At 46.4% G+C, this 23,431-nt stretch overlaps 1 long non-coding RNA gene across 10 annotated transcripts; it reads left to right on the forward strand.

Moving 5' to 3' along the window:
* The first annotated feature begins 19,007 nt into the window (after positions 1-19,007).
* On the forward strand, positions 19,008-22,135 carry LOC119338456. 10 transcript variants are annotated; one of them, XR_005164010.1, is made up of 6 exons: positions 19,008-19,351; positions 19,521-19,695; positions 20,102-20,534; positions 20,839-20,984; positions 21,394-21,484; positions 21,817-22,135. It is a non-coding gene; the product is annotated as an uncharacterized LOC119338456 (long non-coding RNA). The 10 variants fall into 10 exon arrangements; XR_005164014.1 differs by lacking the exon at positions 21,394-21,484 and having other exon boundaries at positions 20,102-20,191; positions 20,309-20,534; XR_005164009.1 differs by lacking the exon at positions 21,394-21,484 and having other exon boundaries at positions 19,504-19,695.
* The last annotated feature ends 1,296 nt before the right edge of the window (positions 22,136-23,431 follow it).

Consider the following 23,431-nt stretch of genomic DNA (forward strand, 5'->3'; position numbering starts at 1 on the left):
TAAATGCCTGAGTGATCGATGATGAAGATGATGCTACTTCACCACCTCCTACAACTGCGCGCATCGACACTGCACTTAGTTCATCTGCACCGCCAACCAATGGCGACAACCCTGCTGCTTCACCTACTCATGATGACGAGTAGATGCTCTATGTCTTCAAACCTTTTTGGTCCTTACTGACAAAATGGGGAGAAGCGTATGAGTTGATAGTCTTCAAGCGGGTTCATATGGGCGGTTGCATTATATTTTGCTTCGTGCTTACAACTCTTGCTTTTGAAACATTTGGTTCTTTGAGTTGTAACACCTAAACTTGATGGTCGTCTGCTACTTATTTGCTTTACTGTGATGCGATGATAAATTCCGCATGTGCGGCGATAACTTCCGCACTTAGATCATTCTGCAGACGTCCATTCTTCATTATGCATGTCATTCTACTTGCTATATCAGTTCATGCATGATGAATTAGCTTCATAAGTTGAAGTGGATCTCCACAAGTACAACCTGCCATGTGCATTTGCATTCCAAAAGCAAATTGCTTATATGCACATCTTCAGGGGGAGCCCTTGCAACTTATGAAGACAATTCCCTATCCTTACAATTTCACATACTTTATCCCCGTTGAAAACTTCAACCAGTTTATCATCAATCACCAAAAAGGGGGAGATTGTAAGTGCATCTAGTGCCACCCCTAGTTGGTTTTGGAGTATTGACGACAAAGTTGGTTGAGGGACTAATGCGTTTGTGAGAATTGCAGGATAACGCAGGTAGTGTCCCTCATCGATTCGGTTTACCTACCGGAGATGACCCCTAAAAATGTATGAAGACATTGAAGACAATGGTGGTAAGAGAAGATATTCATATTGAACACTATGACATGAGAAGACATTGCGTGAAGACTTTGGAGTGCGAAGACTGTGTGGTTTCGTTGTTTCCTTTTCTTCTTTGTTGAGTCATAGGAACCACCGTACTGTTAAGTGGGGTCCAAGTGAACTAAGTCAGAGTGACTGAAGTGATGCTCAATCCAAATCCTATGTCTTCGAGCGAAGACAATGAGAGCAAATCTTATCCAGAGCTGGATGAGTCAGCTTTGCTTGTAGCCCAAGTAAAGTTGCCGCGTGTGTTTCAAATCTAACCACTGAAACACGTGTCAGTTCCTTAGTGACCCAGGGTCATTTTGGACAAATCAGGTCGGGTTGCCTAGTGGCTATAAATAGCCCACACCCTACACCATAAATTGGTGGCTGCTCAATGTTTGTGCGCGGCTTTTGTCGTTTGAGAGCAACCCACCTCGAAGCATTTAAGAGAGAGAAAAATCCTTGCGAGGACAAAGCCCAAACACCCAGAGCCAAAGAGTGTTAGGCATCACTGAAGTCTTTCTGTCTGTGTGACCTGAAGACTTATTACACTTGAGGACTGTGAATCCTCCGGCCGGTTAGGCGTCGCGTTCTGAGCATCCAAGAGTCATTGTGGATTGCCGGTGAACAAAGTCTGTGAAGGTTTGGAAGTCTCCCTTGAAGACTTACCAGAGTGATTGGGCGAGGACTGGGTGTCCTTAGCTCAAGGGGAATAAGGTGAAGACATGGTCTTCTGAGTTAAATCTCAGCCTCCCTAACCAGACGTACAATTGTCACAGCAACTGGAACTGGTCCAACAAATTCTGTGTCTTCAACAAGCAACTGGTTCTATCCCTTCCCATCCTTACTTTAGTTTGTCTTCGTGAAGTCATTGCCTATTTGTGTATCTGTTTGACTTCATTGCTTGACTACTACTGTTGATTGGCTTCATACTATCTTCCATCCTGATCCTTACTACCTAGCTACTATTAGTCCCGTGCTTTCATATCCTTGTATACTTGACTATGGCTTGCTTTGGGTAGTTTACCTTCCGCTGCATTACAATTAGGTCATTTCTATTGTTTGTCTTTGAAACTTCCAAGTTTTGAAGACTTTCATAAAAATCGCCTATTCACCCCCCTCTAGTCGATAGTAGCACTTTCAACTCTGTTTTTCATGCAGCTTCAGTTTGTACACTTAGTAGAACACACTTCCTGACCAAATGATGGACAATAACTCTTCTAGGTACCACAAAGCGATTGCTTCATAGTTTTCTCTATTTATATCACAGGTAATGCTAATAGCAATTTCAGTGTGTGTGTTCTTGATCTCTTTAAGTGTGTAGAATGATATTTTTACATTGCTTCTTCCGATTACAGGATGGTACAAATGGAGAAGTAAAAAAAAAATAAGGCCTCGAGTTATATCCAAATAACATTTATGCAGGTGTGGAAAGAAACACTTGCTTTATGCTCATTGCCTAATTGTAGAACAGAACACGCTCTGCTTCTCCTGTAATATTGCTAGCATAGCTGATACTACAAGTTAATGCGTGACTGTTTACTCTAAGTAAGCATATGACTGCATAAAAAGATTGGTAAATCGTAACGTACTTTTTATATGCAGCCCAATGAAATGTATCACCTTGAGCTCTATTACTTAGGTCAGATCTCATGAGAGGTGTTGTTTCAATTGCATTGGCATACAATAAGATAAAGAATTGCATTGGCATACCAAATCTCTTGATCAAATGTGCTTTCAGGAATGCTATGCAGTGATAAAATAAACATAATAGCATACCAAATGAGCCTTGTAAAGCACAAATGCTCTAAGTTATATTAGGAGGCGTACCCATCCGTATGAAGACTGCACTTAATATATTCTTCTCTTTTCCATGTTGTAACATCTAGATCAGTCCACTTATTAGATTTTAATTCCATGTGCTTGGATGCATATTTGAATAAATCCTCTTGTCCTTCTAGCTGTTGTACCAACAAATGGAAAAAGTATAAGCATCACAAGCGAGAAATAAGAAAAAACCTTCTTAAAAAAGATGGGTTGTAGGACTAAGTACTAACTGTATTAGTGAGGTCCTTGCGGCTCATGTATGGGTCTAGCGAGTCGAGCACTTGAACACATTGTTTTCTGGCATTTATAACACATAGGTACCAGTGAACGTCGTCCATGTTTATTGGAATGTATATCTGAAGAAAATGATTATTTCAGTTGTACTCGTATGTGGACGAATCGGCCGTTCTCGCTGTAATTCACAGAAATATGTAAAAGCAAGACTGACCATATCATTTTCCAAATACGCTTTGGGGCTGTTTAATACCCATGCTAGTGCAACATCCATGTCATCTGAGGGCAGATAGCTAACGATCTTCATCATCTTAGAGATGCATGCATTCTCTAAGAACACACTTGCACCTAACCTTACTTGTAGATGCTCCGTAGCAATCATGCATTTTATGTACGTATTTAGGAGTATGTGTCATCTAACATTTTATGTACGTATTCAAGAATAGGTGTATATTTTCCATTTTTTTAATATTTGTTCACAATTTCTAAAAATGTTCGTAGTTATAAATTTTTGTTCGGAATTTCATGAAACCTTCACTGTTTCAAATATTTGTTCAAGAATTCAAAAAATGATTCGGGGTTTCAAAATTGTTCAAAATCGCACAGTTTGTACATATATTCAAAAAAAATTCCGTTTGCCAAAAAATGTTCAGAAATTCAAAATCTATTTGCACATTTTCAAAATATACATTTTAAAAGAAGTTCACCTTCAAAAAAATGTTCATAAGTTCAGAAAATGTTCTTGATTTGAAATTTTGCTTACACTTTCGCAAATTACAAATAATGTTCGCACTTTCCTAAATCTGTTCAGAGTTTCAAAATTTGTTCGCAGATGCAAAAGAATTTCTAGTTTTCCAAAAATGTTCATGTTTTAAAAAACTGTTCCATTTTGTCAAAAATTGTTCACAAATTCAAAAAAATCTGTTTTAATTTTTTTTCGCACGTTTAAAAATTGTTCATATTTTTTAAAAACTTGTTCATATTTTTTAAAAACTTGTTCATATTGGTAAAAAATGTTCGAAATTTAATAAATTTCCTGCTTTCAAAATTTGTTGACAAATTCATACATTCTTCCCGTTTTAAAACTTTGGTTATGAATCAAATAATTGGCCACAAAATTCCCAAAATGTTTTCATGATTTTAAATAATTTGTTCAAAATTTTAGAAATGTATTCAGAATTTTCATGAAATGTTCGAAATAAGTAAAATATTCGGAATGGCCGTTACAATTAGTTCTATATACTTCGCGCTTGCAATTCATTAGTAGTGCTATGCAGCTCCACTAGCTGGGTACCTATGTTCAGTACTGGCAGATCGCGAGTTCGAATATGCACAAATGCGTCGTATTTTTCATTGTTTTTACACCGCTCGATTTCCTGCTTGGGCCGGCCCAGGCGGTCTATGCCCTGTGCGAAGCCCTGCCAGTTTGCCGCAGAATGCGGCAGATAGGAGCTCACGCATAAGACGCCAGCATTTCCTATTTAAAAAAAGTAATGGAGTAGGTGGTGACTCGAACCTGGGACCTCACTCATCGTTCCATGCTTGCGTCACCACTCCGCCATGCAGCAGGTTCTGATAAGTTACAACCTTTATTTTCTTTTATTCTCTCCTTTTTTTCTTTTCCCCCCTTTTCCTTTCCTTTTTGTTATCTTTTTTTTTTGTACGAACAGGTTCCTGATGAAGTCATGAGGGTAGGGTCGTAGACCTGATCTAAGTACCCTACCCAAGGGCACCCTCAGAAGAAACTGCCTTCCAGTCGACCAAGAGGGACTTCACTCGACGGACCCGAAGGACTCGACCATGGAGACTCACTCGACCACCAGGAGATCAAGAACCACTCTGCATCCAAACGGTCTGTAATTAAGTAGTGTTTATGGCATTTAGGACACTTTATGTAAGGCATTACCAGTAACGCTTAGACTTAATGTACTTTAAACCCTGCATTACTGAGGGCCGGAGGGGTCTGGCAGACACTATATAAGCCACCCCCCTTCTCAGTGTAAAGGGTTCGCACCCCTGTAATCCATACACACATAATCCAGTCGACCGCCTCCGGGCTCCGAGACGTAGGGCTGTTACTTCCTCGGAGAAGGGCCTGAACTCGTACATCCTTGTGTTCACAACTGCTCCATAGCTAGGATCTTGCCTCTCCATACCTACCCTCATTCTACTGTCAGACTTAGAACCACGACAGTTGGCGCCCACTGTGGGGCAGGTGTCTTAGCGATTTTTGGAGAAGTTGCAATTCTTCCGATTACTTTCATCATGGTTGCTGGTGGAGTTTTGGTCGAGGGCCGCGAGATCCGTCTCGGCGCTCTCACCTTCATCGCCGACGACTCCGCTTGGCTTCAGGAGGCTCCACTCGACATCGATGCGCTCCCCGTCCGCGGTGCGACGCATTTTCGTGCATGTGTCCGCGGCGTTCTGCTGCGACAACCGTTGACTCCATATCGGTCGACTCCCCTATCGTCCACCCTCCCTGTTTCCCGCCAGCGCAAGCGATCTGGTCGGTCGAGACTCCAGCGGTGGGTGAGGCACGCGGTGGCTCGCCAGACGGCCACCACCCAAGTCGCGGCAATTGAGCCCGACGAATCCCTCTACGGCCTGTTCGATCTGTCGACTGGCTCCGTAGAGACTGCATCCGAGTGTGATAGCAGTGATCCAGCGGCGGAGGTCTTGATGGTCGACAGACCTCGTAGTCCTCCCGGCTATCCCCGCGGCGACGGGGTAGACGGCGGAGGCGACCCCGCTCAAGTCCATGAGGAGTACCAACCCGAGCCACTTAATTCCCTACAAAGGGAAGAGCTTCGCCGCAGGAACATGGATGCCCTGCATACTCCCATCGCAGGAGAAACCCCCGAGGCTCGCGCCTTGGAGGAGGCACGTTTGGCCAACTTGGCTGAACGCGCTCGTCTGGAGAACCTCCAGCGAGCACTCGACTAGCGCACGCGGCAACGAGTACCCGACTCCAGTCGACATCAACTCTTCCCGCCGACTCAGGTATATCGAACCCCGATTCAGAATTTAGCAGCTGCAACCCGTATAGCAGAGTCAATTCAGCCCTCTCAGTCTAAGGCTGGCAGAGGCTTGATGCAGATCAGAGATTTGCTCCAGGCAGCAGGAGATCAGAATTCAGCCGTGTCGCAGTCACGCAATAGAATTCACAGTCGATCTGTCGCTGCGAATACGGTTCAGTCGGCTCACAGCCCCAGATCACCTCCGCGGCATGAAGGGCGCAAGAATCGACGGGACCAATATGGTGACCGATACGATCATGAGGATAGGCGTCGAGTGCCCATTCCTCCTCCGAGAGGCGGGTCTTACGCTCCTCGGCAGCAAGATGACAGGCGTCAACTCAATGTGGGGCGAAGAGCTCCGGTCGACCCCCGGGAACCAGGCTTCGACGCGCGGACCATCATCGTGCAAGGCTTGGTCGATCGGAACAGGGCTCATCGGGGTGGCCATGACAGAGACGCGCCCACTAGCAGCCGAGTGCATGTTTCTGGTCCGGAATGTTTCAGCAGGGGTATCAGAGCCGCGGTGATTCCCCCCAACTTCAGGTTGGCGACTGGAGTAAGCAAGTTCACCGGTGAGTCTAAGCCTGAAACTTGGCTTGAGGACTACCGAGTGGCTGTACAGATCGGCGGCGGGAATGACGAGGTGGCTATGAAGCACTTACCACTCATGTTGGAAGGTTCGGCCAGGGCGTGGTTGAATCAGTTGACTCCAAGCAGTATTTACACTTGGGAAGATCTTTCCCGAGTGTTCGTCAGGACTTTTGAGGGAACCTGTAAGCGACCAGCTGGGTTGACAGAGCTGCAAGTCTGCGTGCAGAAGTCGAATGAAACCTTAAGAGAGTACATTCAGAGGTGGATTACTTTGCATCATACCATGGAGAACGTGTCTGATCATCAGGCAGTCTGCGCCTTCAAGGATGGTGTCAAGAACTGAGAGTTAAGTTTGAAGTTTGGGCGGACCGGAGATATGACCCTGAGTCGGATGATGGAAATTGCCACCAAGTACGCCAATGGTGAAGAGGAGGACCGACTCCGCAGCAGCAAGTACAAGCCGAGTCAGTCGGAGAAGGGAAACTCCAGTCGGAAGCAGAAGCGGAAGCTGAACCAGCGGCTCCTGGGGAGGCTCTGGCCGTGACTCAGGGAAATTCAAGGGAAGACCCAAAGGATCCTGGAACCCCAAGAAGGTGAAGGATAAAGAAGGAAATGACGTGATGGATATGCCCTATCACATCCACACGAAGAAAGATGAAGAGGGTAATATCATCTACCCGAAGCATACCACTCGCCAGTGTCGACTCCTGATCCAGCAGTTCCAAGGTAAACAGCCCAAGGACAAGGAAAAGGAGTCGGACAAAGCCGAAGACAAGGAGGACAATGAGGGAGGATATCCTCATGTTAACTCCACTCTGATGATCTTTGCGGATGTGGAAAGCAAGAGCCGACTGAAGGTTATTAACCGTGAGGTGAACATGGTCGCCCCGGCGACACCCAGTTATCTGAGATGGTCCCAAACTCCCATTACATTCGACCAGTCCGATCACCCGACTCATATAGCCACCCCTGGGAGGCAAGCTTTGGTGGTCGACCTGATTGTCGAAGGCACTTGACTGACGAAGGTGCTAATGGACGGTGGTAGTGGACTGAACTTATTGTATGCGGACACGCTGAAAGGAATGGGCATTCCGATGTCCCGACTGAGCACCAGTAACATGAGTTTTCATGGAGTTATACCAGGAAAGAAAGCCAAATCACTCGGTCAAATAGCTCTGGACGTGGTGTTCGGTGATTCGAAGCATTTTCGCAAAGAGAAGCTGACGTTTGAGGTCGTGGATTTTCAGAGCGCTTACCATGCTATTTTGGGGAGACCAGCTTACGCACGGTTCATGGCTCGATCATGTTATGTGTACCTCAAACTGAAGATGCCCGACCCCAAAGGTGTGATCACTGTCACTGATGATCGGAAAAAAGCAGAAGAGTGTTTCTAGAAAGGCTCAAAGATTGCCGATTCCCAGGTGACAGCGGCCGAGCTAGAAGGATATAAGCAAAATGGAGATCCGAGTGATTTGCTGCGAGCCAACAAGCCTGCCACAGAGTCAGCATTTCAGTCGTCCGGTGAGACGAAGCCCGTCCACATTCACCCGACCGACCCCAATGCAGCTCCGACCCATATCTCCACAACACTCGACCCGAAATAGTAAGAAGCGCTCATCCAGTTCCTCCATGAGAACTGGGACATCTTTGCATGGAAGCCAGCTGACATGCCGGGTGTTCCCAGGGGACTGGCTGAGCATCGCCTTAGAGTCGACTCAGCAGCAAAACCAGTCAAAGAACATCTTCGGCGGTCCGCCGTCCAGAAGAGAAAAGCAATTGGTGAGGAAGTGGCTTGACTATTGGCGGCAGGATTTATCCGAGAGATATACCACTCCGAGTGGCTCGCCAATGTCGTCATGATTCCTAAGAAGGACAACTCACTCCGAATGTGCATTGATTTCAAGCACATCAATCGGGCCTGCCCGAAAGATCATTTTCCTCTCCCTCGCATTGATCAAATTGTTGACTCGACCGCGGGATGCGAGAGATTGTCTTTTCTAGACGCCTATTCCGGGTACCATCAGATCCGTCTGTACGGACCCGATGAGATAAAAACAGCTTTCATCACTCCATTCGGGTGCTTCTGCTATATCACCATGCCATTCGGCCTCAAGAATGCCGGAGCCACGTTTATGCGAATGATTCAGAAGTGTTTGCTCACTCAAATCAGTCGGAATGTGGAAGCGTATATGGATGATATCGTGGTCAAGTCGCGAAAAGGTTCCGACCTGCTGACTGACCTCGCCGAAACATTTGCCAACCTCAGGAGGTATGATATCAAGCTCAATCCATCAAAGTGCACATTCGGAGTTCCTGGTGGCAAGTTACTCGGTTTTCTCATTTCTGAACGAGGAATCGACGCTAATCCAGAAAAAATCGGCACTATACTCCGAATGAAATGCCCCGTGCGGGTGCACGATGTCCAGAAGCTTACTGGATGCTTGGCCGCATTAAGTCGATTCATCTCATGACTCGGTGAAAAGGCATTGCCTCTTTACGGACTGATGAAGAAGGCAGACAAGTTCGAGTGGACTCCAGAAGCTGATGCAGCGTTTGCCGAGCTAAAAGCTCTGCTCTCCACCCAGCCGGTGCTTGCTGCTCCAATCAGCAAAGAGCCTCTGTTGCTTTATATTGCAGCCACAGGACAAGTCGTCAGTACAGTACTTACGGTCGACCGGGAAGAAGAAGGGAAAGCCTTCAAAGTTCAACGCCCAGTGTATTATCTCTCTGAAGTTTTGACTCCATCCAAGCAAAGATACCCTCATTATTAGAAGCTTGTGTATGGGATCTACATGACCACGAAGAAGGTTGCTCATTATTTCTCTGATCATTCCATTATAGTCATCAGCGACGCTCCACTTTCAGAGATTCTGCACAACAGAGATGCAACTGGTCGAGTGGCGAAATGGGCGATTGAACTCCTTCCCCTTGATATCAAGTTTGAGGCAAAGAAAGCCATTAAGTCCCAAGCAATAGTAGATTTCCTTGCCGAGTGGATTGAACAACAACAGCCGACTGAAGTTCACTCGGAGCATTGGACCATGTTCTTTGATGGCTCTAAGATGTTGAATGGTTCCGGTGCTGGGGTTGTCCTTGTTTCTCCCAGAGGCGATAAGCTCAGATATGTGCTCCAGATTCACTTTGACTCCTCTAACAATGAGGCAGAATACGAGGCCCTCTTGTATGGGTTGCGCATGGCCATCTCACTCGGCGTCCGTCGCCTTATGGTTTATGGCGACTCAGATTTGGTGGTCAACCAAGTGATGAAGGAGTGGGACGTTAGAAGCCCAGCCATGACTGGATACTGCAATGCAGTGAGGAAGCTGGAAAAGAAGTTTGAGGGGTTAGAGCTCCATCATATACCCCGACTGAAAAATCAAGCGGCTGATGATTTGGCGAAGATAGGTTCCAAAAGAGAAGCCATTCCCAGTGGTGTGTTCCTGGAGCATATCCATACTCCATCAGTCAAAGAAGATCCTTTTACTGAAGAAGCTCCGCAGCCCAGGAGTGCCACAGATCCGACTGAAGTTGAAGTTCCAGCGGTGGTCGACTTGGTCATGGAGGTTTTAGTGACCACTCCCGAGTGGACAGTTCCATATATCGCGTATATCCTAAGAAAAGAGCTCCCAGAGGACGAAGAAGAGGCTCGACAGATCGTCCGCAGATCCAAAGCCTTTACTGTGATCAAGGGGCAGCTATACAGAGAGAGCGCGACTGGAGTTGGTCAGAAATGTATAACGCCAGAAGAAGGTCGAATAATCCTTGATGATATCCACTCGGGAACCTGTGGCCATCATGCGTCCTCTCGGACCATCGTGGCTAAAGCATACCGAGCCGGATTTTACTGGCCAAGGGCGAATGAGATGGCAAAGGAGATAGTGGACAAGTGCGAGGGATGTCAGTTTTACTCCAACATGTCACACAAGCCTGCGTCGGCTCTGAAGACCATACCACTCGTCTGGCCCTTCGCAGTATGGGGGTTGGATATGGCAGACCCCTTGAGGACAGGTCAAAGCGGTTTCACGCATGTACTGGTGGCGGTCGACAAGTTCACCAAGTGGATCGAGGCTAAACCCATCAAGAACCTTGACGCCGGTACTGCCGTCAGCTTCATCAGGGAACTGATATTCAGATATGGAGTCCCGCACAGCATCATCACTGACAATGGATCAAACTTTGATTCGGAGGAATTCAGAGCATTCTGCACATCTCAAGGCACACGAGTCGACTACGCTTCATTCGCCCACCCACAGTCGAATGGACAAGCAGAGCGAGCCAATGGCTTGATCCTCAAAGGGTTGAAACCCCGACTGATGCGTGACCTTAAGCATGCGGCTGGAGCATGGGTCGATGAACTTCCCTCGGTGCTTTGGGGTCTAAGGACCACGCCTAATCGGTCGACTGGAAGGACTCCATTCTTCTTGGTCTATGGAGCTGAAGCGGTCTTGCCGAGTGATTTGCTCCACAATGCTCCTCGAGTTGAGCTCTACAACGAGGCTGAAGCGGAACAAGCGCGGCAAGATGCAGTCGACCTTTTAGAGGAAGAAAGAGAGATGGCTCTGATCCAATCGACCATCTACCAACAGGACTTGCATCGCTTCCACGATAGAAACGTGAAGAGTCGAGCCTTCCAAGAAGGGGATTTGGTTCTTCGAGTGGATCAGCAGAAACAACACAAGCTTGCTCCTTCTTGGGAAGGACCCTTCATCGTCACCAAGGTTCTCCACAACGGAGCGTACCGTCTCTACAACGTCAAGCACAATATCGACGAGCCCCGAGCTTGGAACGCGGAGCTACTCCGCCCATTTTACACTTAAGTCTTCACTCAGATGAGTTGTAATAAAAGTACTTCTGTAGTCCATGTTTTGCAAAGATAATAGTGTCATAATTTCCCCAATGATTTTTGTCACTTTTATTTGTTCAGTAAAATTTCCCCCTCAGTGGGTGGCTTAGCTGCGAATCCGTTTCGCCTAAGTTTGTAAAAAAAATCCTTACCGAGTGGAGAGCATGCCTCCCACTCGGAGGCTTAGCTGCGAATCCATTTCGCCTAAGTTTCAATAAAATCCTACCGAGTGGTGAGCCAGACTCCCACTCGGGGGCTTAGCTGCAGTCCAAGTACTCGCCTAAGTTTTAATAAAATCCTACCGAGTGGTGAGCCAGACTCCCACTCGGGGGCTTAGCTGCAGTCCAAGTACTCGCCTAAGTTTCAATAAAATCCTACCGAGTGGTGAGCCAGACTCCCACTCGGAGGCTTAGCTGCAGTCTAAGTACTCGCCTAAGTACAAATTCAACGTACGCTCCGTGAGGGGGACGAGGTGCAGGTCGACTGCGACCCTCTCCGTAGAGCTACGCCACAAGTACAACGTGCGGTCGCAAGGAGGACGAGGTGCAGGTCGACTGCGACCCTCTCCTCCGAGCTACGCCACAAGTACAACGTGCGGTCGCAAGGAGGACGAGGTGCAGGTCGGCTGCGACCCTCTCCTCCGAGCTACGCCACAAGTACAACATGCGGTCACAAGGAGGACGAGGTGCAGGTCGACTGCGACCCTCTCCTCCGAGCTACGCCACAAGTACAAAGTTATAAAAATCCTACCGAGTGGAGAGCAGACCTCCCATTCGGGGGCTTAGCTGCAGCCCTGTGCTCGCCTAAGTTTTGAAAAATCCTACCGAGTGGAGAGCAGACCTCCCACTCGGGGGCTTAGCTGCAGCCCAGTGCTCGCCTAAGTTTTGAAAAATCCTACCGAGTGGAGAGCAGACCTCCCACTCGGGGGCTTAGCTGCAGCCCAGTGCTCGCCTAAGTTTTGAAAAATCCTACCAAGTGGAGAGAAGACCTCCCACTCGGGGGCTTAGCTGCAGCCCAGTGCTCTCCTAAGTTTTGAAAAATCCTACTGAGTGGAGAGCAGACCTCCCACTCGGGGGCTTAGCTGCAGCCCAGTGCTCGCCTAAGTTTTGAAAAATCCTACCGAGTGGAGAGAGACCTCCCACTCGGGGGCTTAGCTGCAGCCCAGTGCTCGCCTAAGTTTTAAAAAATCCTACCGAGTGGAGAGCAGACCTCCCACTCGGGGGCTTAGATGCAGCCCAACGGTCGCCTAAGTTTTGAAAATCCTACCGAGTGGAGAGCATGCTTCTCACTCAGAGGCTTAGCCGCAGCCCAGTGCCTGCCTAAGTGAATTGGGGAACAAGTCGATTGCAGTAAGCATCTCGCTTTTTACCTGCAAAAGACATCTCAAACCAAAGGCAAGCATATTCAAACGTCGAGTCCAAGTTCGGATAAATGCCTAACGGAACCGAAAGTGCTCAGGCGCTAAGCCTGTTAAGGTTTATCGGTTACAAAATCACTCGGTATACCGAGGCAAATTTAAAGTGTCGAGCTCAAATAAGTTTTTACCCCTCCCGTGGAGGGCTAGAAGGTGCAACTAACTCATCAAGGTCGATTCCATCTGCGATCCGAGTGGCAGCGGCGATGAAAGTCTCCATGAAAGACCAGAAATCATGCTTCTTGGTGTTAGCCACCCGAAGAGCCACCAGCTTGTCTTGTCGTGCATCCTTGCAATGGACTCGGGCCAGACACAGAGCGACATCTGCACCGCACCTGGCAGAAGACTTCTTCCATTCCTGCACTCGACCAGGGGCTGTGTTTAGTCGAGTCATCAGAGACTCGAGGTCGTTATGGAGCGTCTCCCTGGGCCAGAGCGTAGTGTCAATGCGGGAAGTGGCGACTTTCAGCCTTGCAAGGTAGTCAATGACAGCAGCAACACGGGACTCGAGCCGGAACACGTTCATGGCAACTTCAACATTCACCGGAGAGTTGATGGGGTCCAGATTTGGTTCCAGTCGACCAGTCTCCTCTTCAAAGTTTTGGCAAGATTCTGCAAGCACAATCACCGAGTCAAGGCAACAGTCGAATGGAAAGATCACTGTAAAAACAATTGTTTGGTGCAAAGAATTACCTTCGAGCATGAGGAACAACTTCTTGGTGAGTCCGCCCAGATAAGCCTCCAGATCGTTCTTCTTCCCCGCCAACTGACTGGCCTTGTCATTCAGAGCAACTTTGTCGCTTTTTAGTCGACTGAACTCCTTGTTGGCAATAGCAAGAGCAGCTTTCAGATTGGTGTTCTCTTCTTCAAGCTTGGTGATCGAGCCAACTTCTCATCTGCGAGTTTGGTCTTCTCTAAAGCTGTTTTCTGCATCTCAGCCAACTCAAGGTCTTTCTTCTTCTGAGCCTCCTTCACTTTGCCTGCAAAGTCGCAGCAAGGTCAGAATTTGAATCAAATAAGGGGAAAGGCAGTCGTTGGAAGCCTCACCAAACATACCTTTAGCTTCTTCCTTCGCCTTCGCCAAATTCTCCTGGGCCAGCTTCAGATCAAGCTCGAGCTGGATATGCTTGTTCTCCAGCTCGGTGTAACGAGCCGCAAGGTCACATGATTTCTACGAAGAATCAATCGACAGATGTCAAAAACAATTCACTTACGAGTGACTAAGGAAAAACCCTACGTTTCTAAGGCTACAACCGAATGCAAACATTCGACCATAGTCTCGGGAACTACACCCAGTGGGTGCACTCAGCGTGCCCCCACTAGTTCTATCAAGGAAGAGTCGACCAGTCGACCAACAAAAAAAATAGGACATATTCTTTAGACTGTAGCCGACTGCCAGCAATCAACCACAGTCTCGGGGACTACACCCAGTGGGTGCACTCAGCGTGCCCCCACCTGTCTGAAAGTCCGTTCGACCTAATCGAATGAAGGAAAAAGTTTGAAATATAAAGACTATGGTCGACTGCCAGCAGTCCACCATAGCCTTGGGGACTACACCCAGTGGGTGCACTCAGTGTGCCCCCACTAGTTCGAAATTTCAATCGACACACCCAGTGGGTGTAGGAAAATCACTAAGAATTTCAGAAAAGAAGAATCTTCAGACATCATATCCTAACAGAACAGGCGGTGACCGACTGACCTGAACGTTACTCTAGAGAGCGGAACTGGCGTCATAGGCTACCTGGCTAGCCCCCGGATGGCCTTCACCTGCTCCATCATGACTCCCGCCTGGCGTATCGCTTCTTTTGCAGCACTGGCTTGGTCCTCTGGGACGTAGTGGGTCGAGAAGAGTGAAGGCTGTGCAGCACTCGACGATGCGGGGTGAGCACTCGTCAACGGCATCGCGAAAGATACGGTGGGCCGAGTGGTGTTATCTTCCTCCGCGACCAGTGTCTTGGGTGCTGGCACGTCCTGAGTCACCCTGCCAGTAGACGCTTTCCTGCTCCTCCTTTGCTTCAGCGGTTCCTCACCATCGTCGTCGTCGTCAGGAAGGGTGATAACGACATTGGATGGAGCTACAGAAAAGAATCTGAATCAGAGACCAAGAGCCAATTGACTAAAAGACGGAATTACGAGAGTCATACCAGGTTTTGAGGTAGCAGCATCTTCCATCTCATGATCGTCAGCCCTGGCCAAGGTATCAGAAGTAGCAGCACTGCAACCCCAAAAATCAGTCGGTTAACTCATGAGTCGACCAAAAATAAACTCATGTAGAGCAAGAAGACTCAAATAGCATTTTTACCCTGATATGGTGGGAATCGACACTTTCCTCTTCGGCAAGACCTTCGCCGGTTTCGATGGCGCCATTCGAGATTGCTTCAGAGCCTTCTCAGTCGGCGCCGGAGAAGTGGTCCGAGGACGCTTGGTCGACTGCGCGCCAGTCGCGACCCCCTTGCCATGTTCAGTCGCAGGGTCATGGATGAGCTTCGATCGCCTTTCCGTGCGAGGCGGTGCAACTTCCTCCTCCTCCTCCTCCTCTTCTTCCTCCCCATCGGAGTCGTCATCATCATCATCATCATCAGCATCCGAGTCCCACTCCTCCTGGCTTTCGCCCCCACTTCCTTCCTCCTCTTCAGTCGGCGTCTGCGCTCCATTGGGCATCGAGTATAGTTCGGTGAGGGCTTGACAGACAGCAAGACAAAGATCAATCGACCAACTTGCAGCAAAAGCAGAATAAGTATGGCAAGATTACAATTGGGAATAAAGTGGGCATACCTTGTCTGGAATGCTAGAGTGGTCGAGTGGTGGAATCCTCCTGGCTCCTCGAGGGTTGTCTTTGTTCCCTGTGACCGCGGCCATCCACCTCTCTAGTGTGGCATCGTCGACTGCTTCTGGATGGATCCGAGTTTCATCCTCGGTTCCACAGTACAGCCACATACAATGGCCTCGGTACTGAAGTGGCTGGATGCGCCGCCTAAGGAAGACCTCCAGAAGGTCCATACCCGTCACTCCTTCCTGAACTAACTGGACTACATGCTCCATCAACATCTTCACTTGGGCTTTCTCCTCAGGGAGCACCTTCAGAGAAGAGGGCTTCTGCGCTCGGTCCATAGAGAACGGAGGGAGACCACTCGACTGCCCCAGCGTCGACTCGTTTTGGCAGTAGAACCAAGTCGACTGCCATCCTCTAACCGACTCGAGGAGGGTCATGGCCGGAAAAGTGCTCTTGTTCCTCATCTGAATCCCCAGACCTCCACACATCTGAATAACCTTGGTCTTATCATCATCTGGACTCGCCTTTTTCACGGTCTGAGAACGACAAGCGAATATATGCTTGAACAGACCCCAGTGCAGTCGGCAGCCCAGGAAGTTCTCGCACATGGACACGAAGGCAACAAGGTAGGCGATGGAATTCGGATTGAAGTGGTGGAGTTGCGCCCCAAAGAAATTCAAGAAACCACAGAAGAAAACACTCGGAGGCAGAGAGAACCCACGGTCGACGTGGGTAGCCAGAAGAACACACTCACCCTCTTCCGGCTGTGGTTGCCACTTGTTCCCCGGGAGCCTCGCTGCTCCGTGGGGAATCAAACCATCGTTGGCCATATCAGTGAGATCCTTCTCGGTGATGGTCGACCGGATCCAATCCCCTTGGACCCAGCCTTGCGGCAGGCGGGACCTGGACGAGGATCCTCCCCGACTAGTCGCTCTCCCTTTCGCCTTCCCCGTCGCCGTCGCCTTCTTCGCGCGCTCCAGAACCGCCTTCTTCTCCTTCACCATTGTTGCCGTCGAAGCACACGAGGAGTGGTTGGGCAGAGGCGAGAGCAGGCGATGCGGGCGGAGGTGGAGAGGACAGAAAGGGGGATTGGAGAAGTACTGTTCAAAAATCCTCGTCGGGCACATTTTATAGAGCTGCTTCCGAGTGGATGACAAGTGGGCCCAGGAAATCCAATCACATCCCTAAACAGTCGCGCGTACGCGATACGTGGCGAAAAAGACGGCGCGGGAATCGAGGCGTCTATGTCCTATCCCATCCGAGCGCCGCGGTCGGCCCCGCTTTGCGCGCTTCCCAAAATTCGGATCCCACAAAATCCGCTAACAGCAGATCGATCTGTCAGACGAGAGATTTCCTGCGATCCGTCGCTCGGAAATTACTAAGTTCAAAAAGTTCACTCGATGAGAGAAAAGAATGGATCAAGGCGACTGAAGAAAAGTTGTTGTTATCAACGAAGAGATTATTGGTCCAAGACGATACATATCCAGAACACAAAAGCAGGTCAGAAATAATATCAACTCCTTCCTCACTCAAACCTCGATCCATTCGGGGGCTAATGATGAAGTCATGTACCTAGGGTAGGGTCATAGACCTGATCTAAGTACCCTACCCAAGGGCACCCTCAGAAGAAACTGCCTTCCAGTCGACCAAGAGGGACTTCACTCGACGGACCCGAAGGACTCGACCATGGAGACTCACTCGACCACCAGGAGATCAAGAACCACTCTGCATCCAAACGGTCTGTAATTAAGTAGTGTTTATGGCATTTAGGACACTTTATGTAAGGCGTTACCAGTAACGCTTAGACTTAATGTACTTTAAACCCTGCATTACTGAGGGCCGGAGGTGTCTGGCAGACACTATATAAGCCACCCCCCTTCTCAGTGTAAAGGGTTCGCACCCCTGTAATCCATACACACATAATCCAGTCGACCGCCTCCGGGCTCCGAGACGTAGGGCTGTTACTTCCTCCGAGAAGGGCCTGAACTCGTACATCCTTGTGTTCACAACTGCTCCATAGCTAGGATCTTGCCTCTCCATACCTACCTCCCATTCTACTGTCAAACTTAGAACCACGACAGTTCCCCCTGCACCCTATTTGAATTTGATGAACTTTTTTTCAAATTCGATGAACTATTTTGAAATTCTATGAACTTCTTCAAATTTAGTGAACCTTTTTTCAATTTTGATGGTTTTTTAAAAATCGATGAACTTTTTTCAATTTGATGAACTTTTTCTAAGTTAATGAACTTTTTTCCAAATTTGATAAACTCTTTTATTCAAAATCGATGAACTTTTTTAAAACTTGGTGAACTTTTTGTTCAAAATTGGTGAACTATTTTCAAAATCAATGAACTTTTTCCAAATTCATGAACTTTTTTCAAAATTTCATGAACTTTATCCTAAATATTGTGAACTTATTTCAAATTCGTGAAGATTTCTTAAATTCATGATTTTTTCAGTTTGTATAGACCTTTTCAATTTTATGAACTTTCTTGAAATTCACTCTTTTTTATATTGTGCATTCATTTTTCTTTTTTCTTTTCATTTTATCATAAAATAATACGCGTAACAGGTTGGTATATAATAAAGCTTATTTGTCCTGAGAATAAACATCATGGAGCGTTCGGCCTAGTGACTGTGTTTGAATGTTTCCGCGGAGGTGGTGAGAGATCGAATCCTGGCTCTACCACATTTCCTAACATTTTTTGCGATCTAACAACATGGTTGTGCCTGCTCCGTTTTCTGGGCCGGCCCAGTTCGCGTCCGTGCAGGCACCAGGGCGCGAATGGCGCTCGCAGCGCTGTCTAGGAGCTCCCTAAGGCGCCAGCGAGGAGGTCTCGTTAGGGGCTCCCTCGTTTAACTAGCAAGCGTGCACGTGCAATGCGCGTATCCTAATAAACTACACTAAAAACATGAACTTTCACCTCTGTTTTTACCAGAACATTTAAATGCGTGTCACGCCCAATGATTTGAATGTCATAATTTATTCTAGATTAAGTCATAAGTCTTGTTTGATCGGTGAAAGACTTCCATTCTTGAAATGTTGTGATCCCAAAATTCCAAAAACAAAATGAAAAAAACTCGCGCATGTAACACACGACCAATGCATGTGTCTTCACATAAAATTAACGATGACATAAATGTATTGTAATTGTTACTTATTACAAAAATACTTAAAAAATAACAACTAAGGAACATTATCTAGTAATCATTATTTGATAATGTTCCTCTCTGGAATGTCCATCTTTTGATCCGATCTATGATGCTTCGTTCTAAGATCGGGATATTGTTTAGAACTTGATTCTCTTCATACTTCAAAATTAAACGTCGCGGCATGGGCGCTCGCTGGGCGTGTACACCTGGCGGTTTTACTGTGTCGAGTTTACCGAACGAGAGAAGCAGAAAAAAATATTAGCGGTGAAACCCTAAACCGGCTAGCGAGCGACTCCACTTCCCCCTCTTTCTCTCCCCCACCTTTTCCTCCCTCGCACAGCCGCCGCCACCCTCCATCACCACGTCTCCAAGCCAGCGCCGCTGTCGCCAGAGGAAAATAGTAGGGGAACGCGCAGCCATCGATCCCGTGCACCGTCTCTCCCTCTACTTGAGGACTTGCGGCGAAGAAGTCGCCGGAGGCGGAGCTCGACCCGGACGACGGCAGCCAGAGGACGTCAAGGCCCCGCCGGAGGAGGAGCCTGGCTGGAGGAGAGTGTGGTGCAGCCGTGCAGGGTGCCTCACCACCATCGTCGTCCTTGCCACCACGGGAGCCACTGAGGCCAGCCTCTCGTTCACACACAGGTACTACCTTCCTCCTCTCCCTGCCCTCTTTCTCTTCCCATACCCGCATCTAGATGTCGATGAGACCCTGGCTCGAGGCAATGTGTGGCAGATTCTTTGATTGTTGTATGTTAAGATCTTGCCCCCATCCCTGAACTTATTGATTTTGTAAGGTTCTTGCAAATCGTAGGGCTTGATGTGTGCTGCAATTTATTTGGCATTATGAACTCTAGCATGACGAATGGATCTGGGGTGATGGATTTAACAATCACTGGAGATGGATGCTGCCTTTGTGCAGTACTAGCAATCAAATGGATTTGGGATAAGGGATTTGGAATTGTGAATGTGAGCAACCAAGCAATCAGGTGAGAATAGCTTCGTGTGGCTCTTTATTTTTTGAACTCTGCAGCTCACAGGAAAATGTGGATGTTTTCTCTGTTACTCGGTGTTATTTATTTCTTCAGTTTATCAATTTATCTTCAGTCATATCCAGTGTTATTTCTTCAATTTATCAGTTTATCTTTAGTCATATCCAGTGTTATTTCTTCAGTTTATCAATTTTTCTTCAGTCATATTCAGTGTTATTTGTTCATCATATGTCATATTCAGTGTAAATTATTTAGTCATACTCGGTGTTATTTCTTCAGCCATATTCAGTGTTTCTCTCAGTCCCCTTCTTAGTCTTTTGGCCTATCATTTTGTTCTTTCATTCCTGAAGGCTATCCTCTCTGCATCCCTGTGTTGGCCTCACGAACAGTTTTTTGTACACAGGCTTTTCATCCGCCTGTTTTTGTGAAGGAGGTTTGCAGAAACAACAATAGTGCAAAGCTTCACCGTCTCTGCAACACCAATATCCCTAAGGTACTTCTGCGCTATCTTGACTGAACCTCAAGTTTTTTACAGACCATAGCCTGTGTTCCTTGTCATTTGTGGAGATGATAATTTCTGAGATTTTACTACTACTTGTGTGATTACGAGATTGATGTCGATCTGTTAGAGCTACATGTTGAATGGGGTGAAGAGGTCTACAAGGCTGCAATCAATTGTTTGGTGGAAATTGAAGAATGTGGCAGGCTGGCGGACAAAACCATCATACCCGAGATTTGAAATTACAAGGAGGACAGGAAGGCCACCTCCAGTGGAAGTGTTGAGTACATGTGGAGCCAAGTGAAGCGTCTGGGAGGTGTGAAAGCCAGGGCGATCGGTATGACCATACGAGCTTAACATGTGCTTACAAGAAAGACTCTTCTGCTTCTTATAGATTGTCCTATGATTTTTTGCTAGAATCTTTTTGTGGATAATTTAAAACTGAAACATTAGTACCTATTGGAACACCATAATGGTATTCATAGATTTTGATACTTGTGAGAAATGGCAATGCATACTATTTAACGATGTGGCTAGGGTTTAAAATTTAGTTGGCTATCTACAAGCACTGTGTTAAATAATGCACAGTTTGTGTGATGTCGATTATTGTGATAATAATTTCATGTCTGTTGTAACTACAGGTTGACGGTTATGGTATAAACTCAATTGCTGATATTTTTTTACTGGTTTTGGTTACAAGTCTCGTGAAGAACTAAGGTTTCCAGCAGAAAAAAACTAAGAGCATTATGGTTTTCCCTTCCCAACAATGATGGATACACCAGAACTCGTATGTATGAACCTTTGCCAAGGATATTCATTTCTGAACTTATTGTAGATTAGCTGAGTGCTCCGAGCCAGGTGATGCTCGACGATTTACTTAATTCCTTCAATTTGTTTGTCTAAGATATTAGTAGGATGGACAAATGTTCATTCATAGTATGCGTGTAGGGCCGAAGGCATTTTAGATATACCTCATAACACTTATGTATGGCTGCAGAAGACTGCTGAAAGATATCACTATAGAAAAAAATGCTTTCTGAAAATCATTTCTCTTTAGGTTACTTCCGTAGTTCTGTTAGAGTAAATACTCAGGTTACTAATGTAGTTCCGTTGAGGTAAATAGTTAGAGATATTCTCTTTAGGTTACTTCTGTAGTTCTGTCAAGAGTAGGTTCTATTAACACATCGATTTAACAGCAATCATCAGTTCAATGTGTGATGTTCGGACGTAGTTTTCCTGCAACGGCATACACAGCCAGCGAGACTTTTTCTGCTAGGGATGTACAAGGTATGACATGTGGAGAGGGTGCTTCCAATTAGTAATTCAAACTCTGGAAAACAAAAATTCTTGCATTATTACAAAAAGTGTTGCTGAATCATGACAATTTATAAGCACATATTGAGGGCACTGAACCACATGTTAGTACTGATCTTCAATTCTGAAGACTTGATGATTATCATATATAACCAAATTTTGCTAGCCCGCCTGTCGTATGTTTGTTTTACCAACATATAGCTGTATGTATGCACTTCTATTTTTCTCATCCTTCCTCTCCTTAATTTCAGTGATTGCTAAATAATATTTGTTCTGATGGTCTAATAGTTTTTTTTTCTGCTTAGGCACAGATATGGTGCAATCTGCGCCGGAGACACAGACGAGCTCGAGCAATATGTGCCTTCGTCCTCTTCCCTCAGAGTGTGGGGCCGAGGATAAGGACGAGGAGAAGAAATATGTGGCATCTTCATCGTTGTCCTCTTGGCGCGAGGTGCTGGAGAGACAGAAAAGGAGGCCGAGAGCTGTAAGTGCGGCATATTGTAGTGTTTTGTTTGATGGGGAAATACCTTTGTATGCCAACATATTTTTAGTGGTTTGTTTGATAGGAACTACCTTTGTATGCCTGCATATTTTGCTTAGATATTGATGATTCCATGCTAAATTTGTACAAAGATACCAAAAGAATAAATTGTGAGTGCAACAACTATTAGTTAGTTGCACTAAGTTAAATTCATACAAATGTGTTACACAGAGCAGAAAATGCAAATAAAAATGTGTGTATATTAGTACATATAACAAAGGGAAAGGGGCGCACTCCACCTGGTACCGCCCCAACTCCCTCTCAGGCGGCGCACCAGGGTGCGCCCCAACCACTAGTATGAACCAAAAATCGCTTCCTCAGTTCACAATCATCCTATATATGCATTATATAACATTGTTATTAAAAAACATGTGTAACGTGTGTAGAAATGAGCATGGTGTCAATACTTACCTTGGGTACTGGAAAATGTAGCGTCCCATCGTGCCATGAGTGCATTAAATTGAAAACCAAATAACCAGACAGGGGACTGCATGTATGAAATGTTACATGCGAGTTGAATGAATCAATTAATATTGTGATGTATTGACAATATTCGTACCCATATGAGTTTGTGGGAACAACAGGAACTTTGCATCCCCATATCAAAATGTCGTCCTTGAAGGCAGGGTTTGCAGCTTGGAGTGCAAGGTTTAGATCCTTGGCCATAATTTCAAGTATATGCTTTCCGAAAGTGGGTATTGAAAGCGGGTCCAAAATATAAACAACTTTTTTATGTTGGTCCAAGGCAAACAATAAAAATAACCCAAGAATGTCACAAGGAAATAAAATCTACAATGATACATGCATTTAGAAATACACCAATCATTATCATTCATTAAGACCAAATAAACAATGAATTTCGATTTAAATCTTACCGTATCACATTCTGAGATGTGATACTCATTGCTATCAGGCCAACTATCAAACAATTGTGCCAACATAGCAATGTCCATACCGTCATGATGACTTGGGACTTGTGCATAGTGGGACATGGACTACAATATTGTAAGAAAATATTAGTAGAATAGGGCAAAATGTAAAATGTGACTAAATTAACTTACACAGAATCGTAGATCCATGTGGTGTACTGGGACGTCTCTAGCAAGCTGGACGTCGTGGCACGCTAGTATCCTCACGGTCATGTTAAAACAATCAGCATCCATGTACTCATCATTTTTCAATATGTTCTTTAATTGTCTCAGGTTTAAACTGGTAAGGATGAGAGCTTTTCACCCATTCGCCCCTGTGAAATGGGAATTTTGTCATTAAACAAGAGTAATAGTTTATTAGAAACAAAAATGAACTACAAAGATGTGTCTTACTCTAGCATCGGGACATAATCAACCATGCTGATGAACAAGCAAAGTTCATCTATTAAG

This window comes from Triticum dicoccoides, chromosome 7B, assembly GCF_002162155.2.
Source record: "Triticum dicoccoides isolate Atlit2015 ecotype Zavitan chromosome 7B, WEW_v2.0, whole genome shotgun sequence".
NCBI classification, from domain to species: Eukaryota; Viridiplantae; Streptophyta; class Magnoliopsida; order Poales; family Poaceae; genus Triticum; species Triticum dicoccoides.